This window comes from Capra hircus, chromosome 4, assembly GCF_001704415.2.
Source record: "Capra hircus breed San Clemente chromosome 4, ASM170441v1, whole genome shotgun sequence".
Lineage (NCBI taxonomy): Eukaryota > Metazoa > Chordata > Mammalia > Artiodactyla > Bovidae > Capra > Capra hircus.
The window spans coordinates 116,675,529-116,695,168 of NC_030811.1; positions in this window are offsets into that span (position 1 = coordinate 116,675,529).

Sequence of the window (19,640 nt, forward strand, 5' to 3'; positions counted from 1 at the left end):
AAATATCACAATATTTACACAAAATATTAATATAATTTTAATTATAAAAAGTTTATGTTATTACTAAGTATATTTCTTCACACTTTATCAGCAATTTATTTCATAAGTAGTTTATTTTAAAATCTTTTGTTGTTGTTCAGTCTCTAGGCCAAGTCTGATTCTTTGCAACCCCATGAACTATGCACACCAGGCTTCCCTGTCCTTCACTATCTCCCAGAGTTTGCTCAAACTCAAGTACGCTGAATCAGTGATGCTATCTAACCATTTCATATTCTGTTGTTCCCTTTTCCTCTTGCTCTCAATCTTTCCCCACATTACATAGTGTTCTTTATATAAAATATACAAATATAAAGTATATTTTTCTAGTATATCAAATCTAATTTTATATTGCTATACTGTGTGCTAGTTAAATGCTTAAATGAACATTTTCTAAGATATTAAGATTATTTGCTATTTAATTCATATTTCGTTTTGGCTTCTATAGTTTTATTTGTCTTGATATGAAAACAAGATATCTTGAAAACATATTTAAACATTGTTTGTCACAATTTTGGGGGCACTTTCACTATACTTTAATACTAGAACACACACACACATTCAGACCTCTTTATATCCCACAGGGGAAGATCCATGACATGATAACCACTGGAAAACTGTGGGATTGCAACTTGATAATAGCAGGAAGATGCCCATACAAAAGACATGTAGGATCATATTCACATTCTGATCCGCATTATCTTCAGAAATGATACACACAGGTATACTTCATTGCCTCTAAGTCTCACCCATTTAAAGCTTAATTACACTGGCAAATACATTTCAAATAACTTTCTTGCATAGGATTGTTATTCCTCTCAGGAAAAAAAAAATTATTGTTACAAATAAAAGGCTGAAAGGTGCTGTCATCAGTAAGAAGAAGAACCCTCCCTTCCCCCCACTCCTTTCTCCCATCCCTCCTTCCTTTCTTTGCTCATTTAATTATCTGTGCCCTGAAAACACAGTGTGTTTTTTCCAAAAGTTCCCTGAGTCTTTCCTTAAACTATGACTATATATTAGAAATTTAAAGGAAAAAATTCCTTAATGGCACATTTGCTATTTGCTCATGGTTATTTCAAAGGAAATATAATATTTTAAAATATAGAAATTTCAGCTAGACAATTTTACTGGATCAGTGGAGTTAGGCCATTAAGCTTTAGATTAGAGTATAAAGGTGAATCCAACAGACTTGAATTTGACTACTGGTTATGCCACTTCATAGGTGAGTGAAACTATAATGAGATAATACTACAAACCCCCCAGAATAATGGAAATCATAAGGCTACAGATACTCATGTTGGTGAAGATATGTAACCATTGTCATTCCCATGCATTTAATGCGATGACATATTGATATAGTCATTTGGGAAAATAGTCCATCTTTACTCATTACTTATGAAAATGAAACATATGTATACCCTGTAACTTTTATATCCAAAATAAATCCATATACATGTATATATATATATGTATATATCCACCAAGATATGTGCAAAATATTTCATAATAGCTTTACCTGTAAGAATGCAAAGCAAGAAGCAGTCTAACTACTCACCAAAGGTATTTACAACAGTAAATATTGTGCTTGCCAAGCACCTGGTCCCCTGAGCTGTTCAGACCTGGGAAGTGCACAAAACACATGCTCAACCCACAGAAATTGAGCCAGAAGTGTGTCTGAGTGTCTCCTGTGAAGGTATGGGTCAGAAATGGCCTGCTGCTGGGGTTCTGGGTATGGTTTAAGCCCTCTGGGAGGAGATTGCCATTAACCTCACCATAGAACGACCAGAACATACACAGATCTGGGGAAACAGAATTTTGGAGGGCACAAAGAAAACCTTGTGTGCACAAGGACCCAGAAGAAAGGAGCAGTGAAACCATAAGAAATTGACCCAGACATGCCCATGAGTGTCCTAGCGTCTCCAGCAGAGGCGTGGGTAGGCGGTGGGCTGCTTCAGGGTCAGAGGCACTGAGTGCAGCAGCGCACGCATGGGACCTTTTGAAAGAGGTCACCATTATCTTCATTACCTCCGTGGTAGCTTGGCCTCATGTCAAGCAACAAGGAGGGAACACAGCCCCACATCAACAGAAAATTGGATTAAGGATTTACTGAACATGACCCTGCCCATCAGAACAAGACCCACTTTCCCCCTCAGTCAGTCTCTCCCATCAGGAAGCGCCCATAAGCCTCTTATCCTCATCTATCAGAAAGCAGTCAGAATGAAAACCACAATCATAGAAAACTAACCAAACTCATCATATGGACCACAGCATTGTCTAAGTCAATGAAACTATGAGCCATGCCCTGTAGGGCCACCCAAGACAGATGGGTCATGGCGGAGACGTCTGACTAAATGTGGTCCACTGCAGAAGGGGATGTTAAACCAGTTCCGTATTCTTGCCTTGAAAATCCCATGGACAGCATGAAAAGGCAAAAAAGAATGACACTAAAAGATGAAATTGCCAGGTTGGTAGGTGCCCAATATGCTACTGGAGAAGAGTGGAGAAATAACTCCAAAAAGAATGACGGGATGGAGCCAAAGCAAAAACAACACCCAGTTGTGGATGTGATTGGTATTGGAAGTAAAGAACAATGCTTTAAGAGCAATATTGCATAGGAACCTGGAATGTTAGGTCCATGAATCAAGGCAAATTGGAAGTGGTCAAACAAGATGGCAAGAGTGAACATTGACATTCTAGGAATCAGCAGACTAAGATGGACTGGAATGGGTGAATTTAAGCCAACTGATCATTACATCTACTACTGTGGTCAGGAATCCCTTAGAAGAAATGGAGTAGTCATCATGGTCAACAAAAGAGTCTGAAATGCAGTACTTGGATGCAATCTCAAAAATGACAGAATGATCTCTGTTCATTTCCAAGGCAAACCATTCAACATCATGGTAATCCAAGCCTATGCCCCAACCAGTAATGCTGAAGTTGAACATTTCTATGAAGACCTACAAGACCTTCTAGAACTAACATCCCCAAAAGATGTCTTCTTCATTATAAGGGACTGGAATGCAAAAGTAGGAAGTCAAGAGGTACCTGGAGTAACAGGCAAATTTGGCATTGGAGTACAAAATGAAGCAAGTTAAAGGCTAATAGACTTTTGCAAAGGGAACACACTAGTCATAGCAAATACCTTCTTCCAACAACACAAGAGAAGACTCTATGCAAGGGCATCACCAGATGGTCAATACTGAAATCAGATTGATTTGCAGCCAAAGATGGAGAAGCTCTATATAGTCAGCAAAAACAAGACTGGGAGCTGACTGTGGCTCAGATCATAAACTCCTTATTGCCACGTTCAGACTTAAATTGAAGAAAGTATGGAAGATCACTAGACCATTCAGGCATGATCTAAATGAAATCCCTTATGATTATGGAGAAGGGAATGGCAACCCACTCCAGTATTCTTGCCTGGAGAGTCCCATGGACTGAGGAGCCTGGTGGGCTGCAGTCCATGGGGTCACAAAGAGTCAGACACGACTGAGTGACTACTTACTTACTTACTTATGATTATACAGTAGAAGTGAAAAATAGATTCAAGGGATTAGATCTGAAAGACAGAGTGCCTGAAGAACTATGGACGGAGGTTCATGACATTGTAGAGGAGACAGGGATTAAGACCATCGCCAAAAAAAGAAATGCAAAAATGCAAAATGGTTGTCTGATAAAGCCTTACAAATAGCTGAGAAAAGAAGAGAAGTGAAAGGCAAAGGAGAAAAGGAAAGATATACCCATTTGAATGTACAGTTCCAAAATATAGCAAGGAGTGATGAGAAAACCTTCCTCAGTGATCAGTGCAAAGAAATAGAGGAAAACAATAGAATGGGAAAGACTAGAGATCCCTTTAAGAAGATTAGTGATACCAAAGGAACATTTCATTCAAAGAGGAGCACAATAAAAGACAAATCATATGGACCTAACAGAAGCAGAAGATATTAAGAAGAAGTGGCAAGGATTCAAAGAAGATCTTCATGACTCAGATAACCACCATGGTGTGATCATTCACCTAGAGCCAAACATCCTAGAATGTGAAGTCAAGTGGGCCTTAGGAAGCATCACTACGAAAAAAGCTAGTGGAGGTGATGTAATTCCAGTTGAACTATATCAAAATTCTAAAATATGATGCTCTGAAAGTGCTGCACTCAATATATCAGCAAATCTGGAAAACTCAGCAGTGGCCACAGGACAGGAAAAGATCAGTTTTCATTCCAATACCAAAGGAAGGCAATGCCAAAGAATATTAGAAGTACTACACAATTGCACTCATCTCACATATTAGCGAAGTAATGCTCAAAATTCTCCAAGTCAGACTTCAACAGTATGTAAATTGTGAACTTCCAAATGTTCAGGCTGAATTTAGAAAAGGCAGAGGAATAAGAGATCAAATTGCCAACATCTGCTAGATCATCAAAACAGCAAGAGAGTTCCAGAAAAACATTTCTTTCTGCTTTATTGATTATACCAAATCCTTTGACTGTGTGGATCACAACAAACTGTGGAAAATTATTAGAGATGGAAATACCAGACCACCTGACCTGCCTCCTGAGAAAGTTACATGCAGGTCAAGAAGCAACAGTTAGAACTGGCCATGGAACACAGACTGGTTCCAAAAAGGGAAAGGGGTACTTCAAGCCTGCATATTGTCACCATGCTTATTTAACTTATATGTAGAGTATATCGTGAGAAATGCTGGGCTGGATGAAGTACACACAAGAATTGCTGGGAGAAACATCAATAATCTCAGATATGCAGATGACACCACCCTTATGGCAGAAAGTGAAAAACTATCGAGCCTCTTGAGAAAGTGAAAGAGGAGAATGACAAAAATTGGTCTAAAACTCAACATTCAGAAAGCTAAGATCATGGCATCTGGTCCCATCACTTCATGGAAAATAGATGGTAAACAATGGAAACAGTGAGAGACTTTATCTTTTGGGGCTTCAAAATCACTGCAGGTGGTGACTGTAGCTATGAAATTAAAATACACCTGCTCCTTGCAAGAAAAGCTGTGACCAAACTATACAGCATATTAAAAAGCAAAGACATTACTTTACCAACAAAGGTCCATGTAGTCAAAGGTACAGTTTATCCAGTAGTCATCTACGGATGTGAGAGTTGAATTTCAAAGAAAATTGAGCGCTGAAGAATGGGTGCTTTTGAACTGTGGTGTTGGAGAAGACTCTTGAGAATCCCTTGGACTACAAGGAGACCCAAGCAGTCCATCCTAAATGAAATCAGTCCTGAATATTCATTGGAAGGACAGACCCTGAAGCTGAAACTCTAATACTTCGGCCACCTGATGTGAATAACTGACTCATTGGAAAAGACCCTGATGCTGGGAACGTTTGAAGGTGGGAGGAGAATGGGATGACAGAGTATCACCAACTTGATGGACATGAGTTTGAGTAAGCTCCAGGTGTTGGTGATGGACCAACATTTTTATTCTCCTCTTTCATTTTCATCATGAGGCTCTTTAGTTCTTCTTCACTCTCTTCCATAAGGTTAGTGCCATCAGCATATCTGAGGTTATTGATATTTCTCCAAGAAATCATGCTTCCATCTTGTACTGCATCCAGCTTGGCATTTCACATGATGTACTCTGCATATAAGTTAAATAAGCAGGGTGACAATATACAGCCTTGATCTACTCCTTTCTCTATTTGGAACCAGTCTGTTCCATATCCAGTTCTAACTGTTGTTTCTTGACCTGCATACATATTTCTTAGGAGGTAGGTCAGGTGGTCTTGTATGCCCATCTCTTTCAGAATTTTCCACAGTTTTTTGTGATCCACACAGTCAAAGGCTTTGGCATAGTAAATAAAGCAAAAGTTGATGTTTTTCTGGAACTCTCATCCTTTTTCAATGATTCAATGGATGTTGGCAATTTGATCTCTGGTTCCACTGCCTTTTTAAAATCCAGCTTGAGCATCCAGAAGTTCACAGTTCACGTGCTGTTAAAGTCTGGCTTGCACAATTTTGAGCATTACTTTGCTAGTGTGTGAGATAAGTGCAATTGTGTGGTAGTTTGAACATTCTTTGGCATTGCCTTTATTTAGTATTGGAATGAAAACTGATCTTTTTGAGTCTTGTGGCCACTGCTGAGTTGTCCAAATTTGCTGGCATATTGGGTGCAGCACTTTCACAGCATCGTATTTTAGGATTGGAAATAGCTCAATTGGAATTCCATCTCCTCCACTAGCTTTGTTCATAGTGATGCTTCCTAAGGCCCACTTGACTTCACATTCCAGGATGTCTGGCTCTAGGTATGTGATCCCACCGTCATGGTTATCTGGGTCATGAAGATCTTTTTTGTATAGTTCTTCTGTGAATTCTGGCCACCTCTTCTTAATATCTTCTGCTTCTGTTATGTCCATACCATTTCTGTCCTTTATTTTGCTTATTGTTGCATGAAATGTTCCTTGGTATCTCTAATTTTCTTGATTAAATCTTTAGTCTTTCCCATTCTATTATTTTCCTCTATTTCTTTTCAATGATGACTCAGGAAGACTTTCTTATCTCTTTCGCTATTCTTTGGAATTCTACATTCAAATGGGTATATCTTTTTTTTTTTCTCCTTTGTCTTTTACTTCTCTTCTTTTCTCAGCTATTTGTAAGGTCTTCCCAAATAACCATTTTTCCTTCTTACATTTCTATTTTTTGGGGAAAGTCTTGATCACTGCCTCTTGTAAAATGTCATGAACCTCCACCCACTGTTCTTAAGGCACTCTATCAGATCTAATCCCTTGAATCTTTGTTTGACTTCTACTGTATAATCATAAGGGATTTTATTTAGGTCATACCTGAATGGTCTAGTGGTTTTCCCTAGTTTCTTCAATTTAAGTCAGAATTTGGCAATAAGGAGGTCATGATCTGAGCCACAGTCAGCTCCCAGTCTTATTTTTGCTGACTGCATAGAACTTCTCCCTCTTTGGCTGCAAAGAGTATAATCAATATGATTTCAGTATTGACAATTTGGTGATAATTATGTGTAGAGTCTTCTGCTGTGTTGTTGGAAGAGGGTATTTGCAATGACCAGTGTGTTCCATGACATATTTTGTTAGCCTTTGACTTGCTTTGTTTTGTACTCCAAGGCCAAATTTTTCTGGTTTTCCCAATATCTCTTGACTTCCTACTTTTGCATTCCAGTCCTGTATAATGAAAATGACAACTTATCTTCAATTATCTTGGTTCAAATGGTAAAGAATCTTCCTGCCACTCAGGAGACCTGGGTTCAGTCCCTGGGTCAGGAAGGGTGCCTGGAGAAGGGAATGCCTATCCACTCGCGTATTCTTACTTGTGAAATTCCATGGGCAGAGGAGCTTGGTGGACTACAGTCCCTGAGGTAGCAAGGAGTCAGATACCACTGAGTGACTTGTTTATACCCATGATTTTTAGAAATATTGTAACAACCCATTAGCATGTTGTTTGTCTCTTTTTTGGGAACTGGGATTTCCATACATCTGCGCAGGTCACACCACCCTCACTGCCAGATCATGTTACTTCCACAGAGACTGAGGACCTAGTTCTGCTGCAAAATTTCCACCACTCTTTTCCCTCCCAGAACCTCAAAGGGCAGGAAAATGTCAAGGACACTGCACAGCCGTCATCAAATTATTTTGCCTCAGTGAAGAAAACGTCTTTGGAGCTCTCCTGGGGAGTATGGTTGGAGGCTGAGTGACTTGCTTACACACAGTCCCTTCAAACCACACCACCCCCTTGAAACTTTGTCTCCCTCTGATAGTATAACAAAGATGTCTCAAATTGTGAACCTTACTTAACTCATGAAAGCATCTCATCAGGCTCCAATTACACTAATAGCAGAAAGTAAGTGCCAGAATCAGGTTCATGAGTCAACCCATTAAATACTAGGTGAGAAAGCTCATATTAATTAACCCAGTCCCATCTGGACCTGCAGTGACCTTGAACTGTCATATTTACTGTACAGACTGCTGCCTACAAAAAATCATGAATGCATGTTTTTCAGTGTGAGGGTGAGTTCTTCACAAGTGGCTCTTGTAATTGTATCTCTCTCCCTTATCCTGGGACTTAAATCTCATAGTGGCCTCACCATGATGGAAGATGGCAAGTCTGTGTCTTCAGGAGCTTCCTATTAGCAAGTACTTCGGAAGGTATAATTGGAAATCATTTAAGAAGAATGTTGTCTCCCTTACGAGTCTGGGGCTTAGGACTCTCTGACTTTTCTGTGTCTATTTAAGTGTTCCCATTCCTGATCTCATGGATTATTCAGTGCCCATTATTCTAGTGTGAAAGATGCTCAGTCATGTCTCTTTGTGACCCCACAGACTAAACAGTCCATGGAATTCTCTAGGCCAGAATACTGGAGTGGGTGGCCTTTCTCTTCTCCAGGGGATCTTCCCAACTCAGGGGGATCAAACCCAGGTCTCCCTCATTGCGGGTGGATTCTTTACTACCTGATCCACAAGGGAAGCCCAAAACACTGGAGTGGGTAGCCTATCCCTTCTCCAGTGGATCTTCCCAGCCCAGGAATTGAACTGGGGTCTCCTGTATTGCAGGCAGATTCTTCATCAACTGAGCTATCAGGGAAGTCTTATGCTGGTGTAAAAGATTCTTCCCACCAGGCTTTGAGTTCTGCCATACTTGTCCTGGGATTGCAAGGGTAGAGCCCTCCTCAGACCTGTCATGGAATGTTTCTGATGTTTCCTGTGAATTAGTATCAATTGAATGTCCAACAGTTAATTTTTTCTGTTCCTTGGGTACTTGGACCATCAAGAAGTCAGCTGAGGCTTCATCTTTCAAACCACTCGGAAGCCTAGAGTGACCCATTGCCTCAGGTACATGAGTGTCCAAGGCCATGAGATGCACCTGCAGGCAGGATTCTACTGCAGCCACGATCATCTGAGTTTTGTTCTCACCCAACTGGGCCATCACTCTGCACTTCTCCAAATGGAGCAATCTGACTGCAGCGTGTCCTAGAGGTCTATGTCCTCAGACTCCTGGTGCTGATTACTGGATCAGTCAGAGTCCAGGCAGTGTAACAGATGGCATGCTCAGTCTGGATGATTTGGGGGTTATATAGAAACTACTTATAAAGTGGTAATCAGGGTATAGGGAAACCTAAAAGATTCCAGTATCCAGGACTAATTAAAGTGGAGGCATCCTCACCACCACAAGCCTGGAAGGATAACAGAGGGGGTGGTTATCATGAGACAGAAATGAGACGAGGGAGAAAGGGCAGAGGAGGGAGTGAGAAGAAGGTGTTAACGAAACTTTTGATAGAAACTGGGACTTCTGGTTAAAGGCCCTGCCGAAGTTCGGCATCATGGATGGAGATAAAAGTAGAAACCTATATCTCACTCTTCTTTCTTTCTTAAACTTGTGATCCCCTTTGGCTGAACTAAACCAGAAGTCAGGGGGAAAGGGTTATGTTGACACTATGCATGAGTCCGGATTGGAGTACAGAGCTGAGTAGTTAAAGGAGAGTGTATCAGAAAGAGAAACCAGGGAGGATCCTGGTAAATAGTAGGCACATTACCGATTGCCATCTTCTTTTCAATTCCTTTGTATTTTGCATATTTTATCCTATCAAAATAAAATAAAGAATATGTGTAGTTGATATCATTGATGCAGTTATTGAAGATTTTCTTTCCAAGGAGCTTGGATATAGAGGGGTGGAAAAAATAAGTCACTAATTGAAGGACATAAAGTTTAGGGTGTGTCTTTTTAGCTATGCCTCTGCTTGTTGGGAATATCCCATGGGAAAAGGATGCTGTTGCTAAAATTCAGGACCCCACACCTACTTCCTGAATCAAATCTTATGGTTCCCAAGTCTTACCTCCATCGCTGCTTGCACTGAGTCTGGCCTCTTTTTCTATTTTTCCAAGTTTCTGATAATACTGATCCATCTGTGTTCTTTGTTCATGCGCTTTGACTTCTGACACAGATTCAGTTTAGCCCACCTTTTCTTTCTTCTGAGTGTTATTTTTATTTTTGCCTTCATAAATTAACATTTGCCTTTCCCACTGTCTACAACCTTTATCGGAGAAGGCAATGGCACCCAACTCCAGTACTCTTGCCTGGAAAATCCCATGGATGAAGGAGCTTGGTAGGCTGCAGTCCATGGGGTCGTGAAGAGTCGGACACGACTGAACGAATTCACTTTCATTTTTCACTTTCATCCATTGGAGAAGGAAATGGCAACCCACTCCAGTGTTCTTGCCTGGAGAATCCCAGGGATGGGGGAGCCTGGTAGGCTTCCATCTATGGGGTTGCACACAGTCGGATACGACTGAAGCGACTTAGCAGCAGCAGCAGCATAACCTTTATCAGTAACCATTTCTTCTATTTAATTCCTGACTATCTTTAACACTCAGCTCCTCTGTGACTTAATCCTTCATCACCTCCAACTGAGCTAAGTGGTGTCTATGTTGCATCGGATTAGTCCTGTGTGTACCCTACAGGTAAGTGATGCAAACACCAGGCTATACTGTTTATTGGTGCATTACATCTTACGATTGCATAACTTTTACCTTGCCTTCCTGATCAGTCCCTTAACTCTAGGAAGGTCAAGGCTCCTTTTGTCACAAACTAACAGAATAGACTTTTAGTAAATTTTACAGGTTAATTTTTTTTTTTTTCCCTGCATGAGGGTGCATGTGTCTTCAGTCATATCTGACTTTGCAACCCCCATGGACTATAGTCTATAATTTCCTCTGTCCATGGAATTTTCCAGGCAAGAATACTGGAGTGGATTGCCATTTCCTACTCCACTTGTGTTTATTCTACATAATTTGAAATACCATTTGTGGTTTTGGCCTCTTTTACCTGACCTGTGGGTCCAAAAACTGGGGGAGAAAATGGAGCATGAAACTCTGATGGAGCAAAGGTGGGCAGACAGATGAGAAGATGTCAGGATTCAGGTCATTGTATTTAATCCTGCTCTGTCTCGTTTTGCCCCAGGGATGCTTTAAATGCCTGGATAAATATGTATTTTATGGCATCTTAAAAAAATAGTTAAACTCATGCCTGGGAAATCTGTACTGTTTTGCATTAATACATGATTCTACTGTTATGACAAGAAACACAGAGTGTAAATTATTTAACTGAATATACAAAAAAGAATCAGAACTTAGATACATAAATTACATTTTGGGGCCACCTGTGCTTGTGGCTTGAGTAGGAATAGCTATGGGTCAGTCTCTCTTTATCAAATTCCTGATGTAAGAGAGATTTATAAAGACTCTTTCATCACTCACTAGGCTGGGGAGTCCACCTGGTCTCTACCCAATTGCAAACTTGGCTTTTTACCTGAATGCATAGATGCTTGGTTGGTTCACCTATCCTGGCAGGTTTTATTGTAAATATAAAATGGGAATTTTAGTGAAACCCAAAACGCTGAAAATATCTTTGTATTCCCAAAAGAACTGATAACTGTGTATACTAAGTAATGTCTGCTGACAGTTATAAACAGGGATTGTATTTCAGGTGAAAGAAGAGGAAAGCATACTTAACCAACCTTTGGACTTGGATTACATTAGAAATTTTCAAATAAGCCTACACATTTTTAAAAACTGTTTTCACTATATTGCTTTAATTTGGAAAATGGTATCCTGATCATAAGAGAACCGATAAAAAGTAATTAACCTCCAATTAAATTAAGTAAACTTAAATTAAAAAAGGAATCCAAAACCTATTTACATATAGAGTTGTGATAATTGCTGTGTGCTATCGATAATGATACAAATTTAGGACAAACTGCAGAGTTAAAATGGAGAAGACAATGGCATCCCTCTCCAGTACTCTTGCCTGGAAAATCCCATGGATGGAGGAGTTTGGTAGGCTGCAGTCCATGGGGTCGCAAAGAGTCAGACAGGACTGAGCGAATTCACTTTCACTTTTCACTTTCATGCATTGGAGAAGGAAATGGCAACCCATTCCAGTGTTCTTGCCTGGAGAATCCCAGGGATGAGGGAGCCTGGTGGGCTGTCATCTATGGGGTTTCACAGAGTTGGACACAACTGAAGTGACTTAGCAGCAGCAGCAGAGTTAAAAATATTTTTCCTTTTAATCCCACATATAAATTATTAATTCAGATCTTATTTTGTCAGAGAGCCATAGTGTAGTGTGCTCAGAGGGTGGGATAGCAGAGAGAGGGAATTTGGGTTATAATTTAGTGTTTTGTTGTTGCTGTTTTCCTCAAAGGAAAGCCATTAGAAATGAAAAGTAAAAATTTAACCACCAATAATTACGGTTTAGGAATTTTAAAGAAAATGCATTGTTCAGAATTTGCTTAAACTGATGTACCTAAATTATAGCATGCATTTTCTTGTTCAAACTACAGAACCTGCAGAATTCCTAGACATCATTGAGTTCTGACAGAGTGTGCTACATATCTCTTGCTTTTCTCTCCAAAATCATTTCCCCTTGCTCTAGAAAGTACAAATCTTCCTACTTTTGCCTCCACCACTCAACATATCCTTGGTAAAATTTTCCATCTAGGGTTCTGGCCAACAGGGAGGACCTGACCCGTTATTGGTGAGTGAAGAGCCCTCTTTCACAGGTCTGTAGCTTGGGCTGAGTGACACTAGGACCAAGAGAGTCACAGATGACCACATCCATTTCTCTAACCTCTAGCCTTCCTCTGGCCTTCCAGTTTCCTCACTCTGCTCCGAGTTGGGTCTTTTTGAGGCATCACTCTTCAGATTATACTTGATTATGAATAAACCCTTATGTTTCCAGTAAGCAACCAAATTGCTTAAATTACTAAAGTTCACTTATGTTCATTGTTAACAAAGACTCCTCTCAATACAGCTGACATCCCATCAGCTGATTAAATGAGTTTATAATTTTACCTTTTTGACAAAAACAGTTTGATTCAGATTTCCTTCCTTGGCAAGCAAAATGATCTTGACTAGACATGATGATATTGGTAGCAGCATCCAAATCTGTATAAGATCTGTAAGTACCTCTCTAGGCTCAAGGTATTAAAAGTTTGAACATTTTTTATTAATACATACATATGCTATTGATACTATATACCAGGGACTTTAAATTATTTACCTAGGTAAACTCATTTTATTTCTCACATCCTGGGGGTTAAATCTACATCTAAGAATATATTTTAAAAATACAGTGTGTACTATGCCCTCCATGAGGGAAAGAACTCAATCTTATCTCATATAGTATTCCATTATCTGCCATTGTGTATGACTTATACAAATTTACTAATCAAACAGCACCTGCAAATCATTATATGCCCATGATTGTGATGGCTATTATTTATCAGTATGCATTCTTCTCTTAAAGTATGCATTCTTCTCTTAAAATAAATTGCTATTCCTCTCTCTCAGTCCTTTTGTAGGCACATATTGTTATCAGACAGAGAAGGCAATGGCACCCCACTCCAGTACCCTTGCCTGGAGACTTCCATGAATGGAGGAGCCTGGTAGGCTGCAGTCCATGCGGTCACATGACTGAAGAAACTTAGCAGCAGCAGCATTATTATCAGAACATCTATGTCAGGCTAGTAACATATGACTCTGTATACCCATTTTTTTCTTTGGGAGATGGAGTAAATTTGTTCTAAATTCAATGATTGAAATCATAACATAAAATAAAGGGAAAGTTGGTTGCCGTGTTCTGCACCATGTGGGTAAAGCAATCTTCTTTCTTAAGAAACCAGATTAAAAGCAGCATATTGAACAAAAGCAGAAATGAGAATGAGAAGTCAGGATTTTACTTCTTTCTGAGATCCAAATGAATCCTTGCTTTAGATCAACTTCAGAGCCCATGAAACATCTCTTTTTCTTCCAATAAAAATGTCATTTGTCTATATAGATTGCAGCATGAATTGTTATCCTTTTGAGTTTTGCAATATGATAGACTTACACTAAAGTATTCCTTTTCAAATGCATGATTTATATAGTTTTTATTAGTATCTTATTCTTCACTATCTTTATAAGTTATAAAAATATAGCTTTAATTTCAATTTGCCAACTAAATTAAAAAAAAAGTGAAACATTTACCTCTTCAGTCTTGCTTATTACATTTAGCTATTATTATATAGTGATATCTCTAATGCTCAAAAATAAGTTATAGCCACCATAACCTGGAATTTAAGATTTCCAAATATATCTTCAAATTGCCTTTTCATGTTTAGATTCTGCTCCTTCCAATAGGCTCTCTAAACCTCTGTCAGGTAATATTTCTTATAGTTCATCCACATGTACATGGACTTTTTTGAACTTCACACTTCTGCAAATTCTGTTTTCCTATGGAATTGACACCTTGTAGGAAACAAAACAAAACAAAACTGAATCCTAAGTCACTAAATCCTAGACTTTCATGGTCCATTTCTCCTGCTCCAGATGGAGGAATAATTTAAATTCACCAAAGTGATGCAGGATATCATTCCATGTTACACAGATGACTTCTATAAAGGGTGTTTTTTCACTAAGTCTTCAGCACTTTGGTTAACTGTGTTGACCAAAGGGAACTGATACATTCTCTCACTGCTGTATGTAGCAGTGTGAAAGATGAGAAGTGGTTGAAAAGTACAATAATGGAGAGCAAAATTAAAAGCAAAATTTATCTATTTCAGTTCAGTTCAGTTCAGTCACTCAGTCGTGTCCGACTCTTTGCGACCCCATGAATCACAGCACGCCAGGCCTCCCTATCCATCACCAACTCCCGGAGTTCACTCAGACTCACGTCCATTGAGTCAGTGATGCCAACCAGCCATCTCATCCTCTGTCATCTCCTTCTCCTCCTGCCCCCAATCCCTCCCAGCATCACAGTCTTTTCCAATGAGTCAACTCTTCGCATGAGGTGGCCACAGTACTGAAGCTTCAGCTTTAGCATCATTCCTTCCAAAGAAATCCCAGAGCTGATGTCCTTCAGAATGGACTGGTTGGATCTCCTTGCAGTCCAACGGACTCTCAAGAGTCTTCTCCAACACCACAGTTCAAAAGCATCAATTCTTCGGTGCTCAGCTTTCTTCACAGTCCAACTTTCACATCCACACATGACCACTGGAAAAAACATAGCCTTGACTAGACAGCCCTTTGTTGACAAAGTAATGTCTCTCCTGTTCAACATGCTGTCTAGGTTGGTCATAACTTTCCTTCCAAGGAGTAAGCATTTTTTTTTTTTAAATTTCATGGCTACAGTCACCATCTGCAGTGATTTTGGAGCCTCAAAAAATAAAGTCTGACACTGTTTCCACTGTTTCCCCATCTATTTCCCATGAAGTGATGGGACCAGATGCCATGATCTTCGTTTTCTGAATGCTGAGCTTTAAGCCAAATTTTTCACTCTCCTCTTTCACTTTCATCAAGAGGCTTTTTAGTTCCTCTTCACTTTTTGCCATAAGGGTGGTGTCCTCTGCATATCTGAGGTTATTGCTATTTCTCCTGGCAATCTTGATTCCAGCTTGTGCTTCTTCCAGCCCAGCATTTCTCATGATGTACTCTGCATATAAATAGGGCTTCACTTTATGCCAGACCCTATAGAAACTGGTTTAAAAGACAGGTTTTTATTAATTGGTTTAGTGCTAAAATTTTTATTTTATGTTGGAGTATAGTTGATCAACAATTTGTGTTAGTTTCAGGTGTACAGCAAAGTGAGTGATTCAGTTATACATATAGCTATTCTTTTTTTGAGGGGTTGAATTTTTTAAATTTACTTTTTAATTAAATGAAAATTGCTTTACAAAGTTGTGTTGGTTTCTGCCTTAAAACAGTGCAAATCAGCCATAATTATTTGTATACTCTCCTGCCTGAGCCTCCCTCCCCCTCGCTCAACCCACCCCTCTGGGTCATCACAGAGCATGATGCTGGGCTCCCTGTGTTGAATAGCAACTTCTCACCAGCTTCTTTTTTGCATATGATAGTGTATATACATTGATACTACTTTCTGCATCCAATCCATGCTCTTTTCTCTCACTGTGTCCACAAGTCCATTCTCTACATCTGTGTCTCCATTTATTCCCTGCAAACAGGTTTATCAATACCATTTTTCTAGATTCCAAATATATGTGTTAAAATGTGATATATATATATATATTTTAATTCTGACTTACTTTATTCTGTATAACAGGCTCTAGGTTCATCCTCTTCATCAGAACTGATTCCAATGCATTCTTTTTTTATGGTTGAGTAATATTCCATTCTGTATATGTACCATGCCATCTTTATCCATTTTCCTGACAATGGACATTGGCTGCTTCTATGTCCTGGCTATTGTAACAGTGATAAAATGAGCACTGTGGTACATGTGTCTTTTAGAATTGTAGCTTTCTTAGGGCATATGCCCATTAGTGAGATTATTGGGTCATTTGGTGGATTTATTCACAGATTTTTAAGAAAATTCCATACTCTTCTCCATAATGGCTTTATCAGTTTACATTCCCACCAATAATGTAGAAGGGCTCCTTTTTTTCCAAATCCTCTCCAGCATTTATTGTTTGTAGTGTTTTTTATGCTGGCCATTCTGACTGGTATGAGCTGATACTTCATTGTAGTTTTGATTAGCATTTCTCGCATCTGGTCCCATCACTTCATGGGAAGTAGATGGGGAAACAGTGGAAACAGTGTCAGACTTTTTTTTTTGGGGGGGGGGGTCCAAAATCACTGCAGATTGTGATTGCAGCCATGAAATTTAAAATGCTTACTCCTTGGAAGAAAAGTTATGACCAACCTAGATAGCATATTCAAAAGCAGAGACATTACTTTGCTAACTAAGGTCCGTCTAGTCAAGGCTATGGTTTTTCCTGTGATCATGTATGGATGTGAGAGTTGGACTGTGAAGAAAGCTGAGCACTGAAGAATTGATGCTTTTGAACTGTGGTGTTGGAGAAGACTCTTGAGAGTCCGTTGGACTGCAAGAGGATCCAACCAGTCCATTCTGAAGGAGATCAGCCCTGCGATTTCCTTGGAAGGAACGATGCTAAAGCTGAAACTCCAGTACTTTGGCCACCTCATGAGGAGAGTTGACTCATTGGAAAAGACTGTGATGCTGGGAGGGATTGGGGGCAGGAGGAGAAGGGGACGAATGAGGATGAGATGGCTGGATGGCGTCACTGTCTTGATGGACGTGAGTCTGAGTGAACTCCGGGAGTTGGTGATGGACAGGGAGGCCTGGTGTGCTGCGATTAATGGGGTCGCAAAAAGTCGGACACGACCAAGTGACTGAACTGAACTGAACTGAATAATGAGAGATGTTGAGCTTCTTTTCATGAGTTTGTTTAGATCTTTTGCATTTCTACTTGGCAGAAATGTCTGTTTAGATCTTCTACCTATTTTTTGATTGGACTTTTTTTTTTCTGCTATTGATGAGCTGCTTATATATTTTGGAGATTAATCCTTTGTCAGTTGTTTCTTTTGCCATTATTTTCTGCCATTCTGAGGGTTGTAGTTTAGTCTTGTTTATTATTTCCTTTGCTGTGCAAAAGTTTTTAAGTTTAATTAGTTCCATTTGTCTATTTTTGCTTTTATTTCCATTACATTAGGAGGTCAAAGAGGATTTTGCTGTCATTTATGTCAAAGAGTGTACTGCCCATGTTTTCCTCTAAGAGCTTCATATATTCTGGCCTTACATTTAAGTTTTTAATCCATTTTGAGTTTATTTTTTGGCATGGTGTTAGGACATGTTCTAATTTCATTCTTTTACGCATAGCTGTTCAGTTTTCCTAGCACCTTTTATTGAAGAGGCTGTCTTTCCTCCATGGTATATTCTTGCCCCCTTTGTGACTGGCTTCTTTTGTGAAATATAAGGTGTCCATAGGTGCATGAGTTTATCTCTGGGCTTTCTATCTTATTCCATTGATTTTTATTTCTGCTTTTTGTGTGTGTGTGTGCTAGTATCATACTATTTTGATGACTCTAGCTTTGCAGCACAGTCTGAAGTCAAAAAGATTGATTCCTCCAGCTCTGTTTTTTTTTTTTTTTTTTCCTCAAGATGATTTGGCTATATAAGGTTTGTGTGTGTGTTTCCATACAAACTGTGAAATTTTTGTTCTAGTTCTGTGATAAATATTATTGATAGTTTGATAGGCATTGCATTGAATCTGTAGATTGCTTTGAGTAGAATATTCATTTTCACTACATTGATTCTTCCAGTTCAAGAGCATGGTATATTTCTCCATCTATTTGTATCACCTTTGATTTCTTTAATCAGTTTCTTACAGTTTTCTGCATACAGGTTTTGTGTCTATTTAGATAGATTTACTACTAGATATTTTATCATTTTGTTGCAGTGGTGAATGCGATTGCTTCCTTAATTTCTCTTTCTGTTTTTTCATTGATAGTGTATAGGAATGCAAGCGATTTCTGTGTATTTATTTTATATCTTGAAACTTTACAGTCTTCATTGATTAGTTCTAGTAATTTTCTGGTGGCATCTCTAGGGTGTTATCTGTATAGTATCATGTCATCTATAAGCAGTGAGAGTTTTACTTCTTTTCCAATCTGGATTCCTTTAATTTCGTTTTCTTCTCTAATGGCTATGGCTAGGACTTCTGAGATTATGTTGAATAATAGTGGCAAGAGTGGGTGCCCTTGTCTTGTTCCTAATTTAGAGAAATGCTTTCAATATTTCACCATTGAGAATAATGTTTGTTGTGGGTTTGTCATGTAAGACCTTTACTATGTTGAGTTAGGTTTCTTCTGTGCTTACTTTCTGGATAGTTTTTGTCATAAATGGGTATTGAATTTTGTCAAAAGCTTTCTCTGCATCTATTGAAATTATCATATGATTTTAATCTTTGAATTTGTTAATATGGCTTCTCACATTGATTTATTTGAGTATATTCAAGTATCCTTAGATCCCTGGGATAAAGCCCACTTGATCACAATGTATGAGCCTTTTAATGTGCTGTTGGATTTTGTTTGCCAGAATCTTGTTATGGATTTTTGAATCTACTTTCCTCAGTGATATTGGATGCTGAGATCTTTATTATGGCTTTGTTCCTGACTCTTTCCATGTGGCAGTGACCTAGGCAATTCTTTTCATCTGAATACTAATAGATTCTCATCTATTCAACTTTGTGACTCTGGGGTAGGGATATGTCATTATGCAGGGCTGCTTAAAATACTATAATTTAAACTTGAAAACAAAATGCTAATATGTTGAAACTAGGATAATTTCTAATAAGAGTATCACTAAAAATAATTTTTTTTCCAAATATAGTAGAGGGAAATGGATATGATTGTGCTATTGTAGAAAATGTTCTTTAGTTAAAATTATATTGCCTGAGAAATTGATATTTTCATATAATTCTCAATATAGAAAAAATTTTAAAATGTAGTATCTAAGAAAAAGAGATATCAACAGGTAAAGAAGTGATACAGGGTCCACCACCTACTGACATCTTTACAGCTGGCATTTCAGGTCAGATATAGGTGGTCTGCTGCCCACTAGCCAACATTCCCTTGAAAAGACCCACCCATTCATGCTCTCCATAATTATAGGATGAAGGGCAGGGGAGTGAAGTGACTGTGTAATCAGAAAAGTGTCCAGAACCAGGAAGGGGCATCACTGGAAAGGAGGCTCTAAGTCTAGTGACTGGTGCCTGCCCTTTTGATCTGACCTCAGATTTGCTGGGCCAGCTGTCACTATGT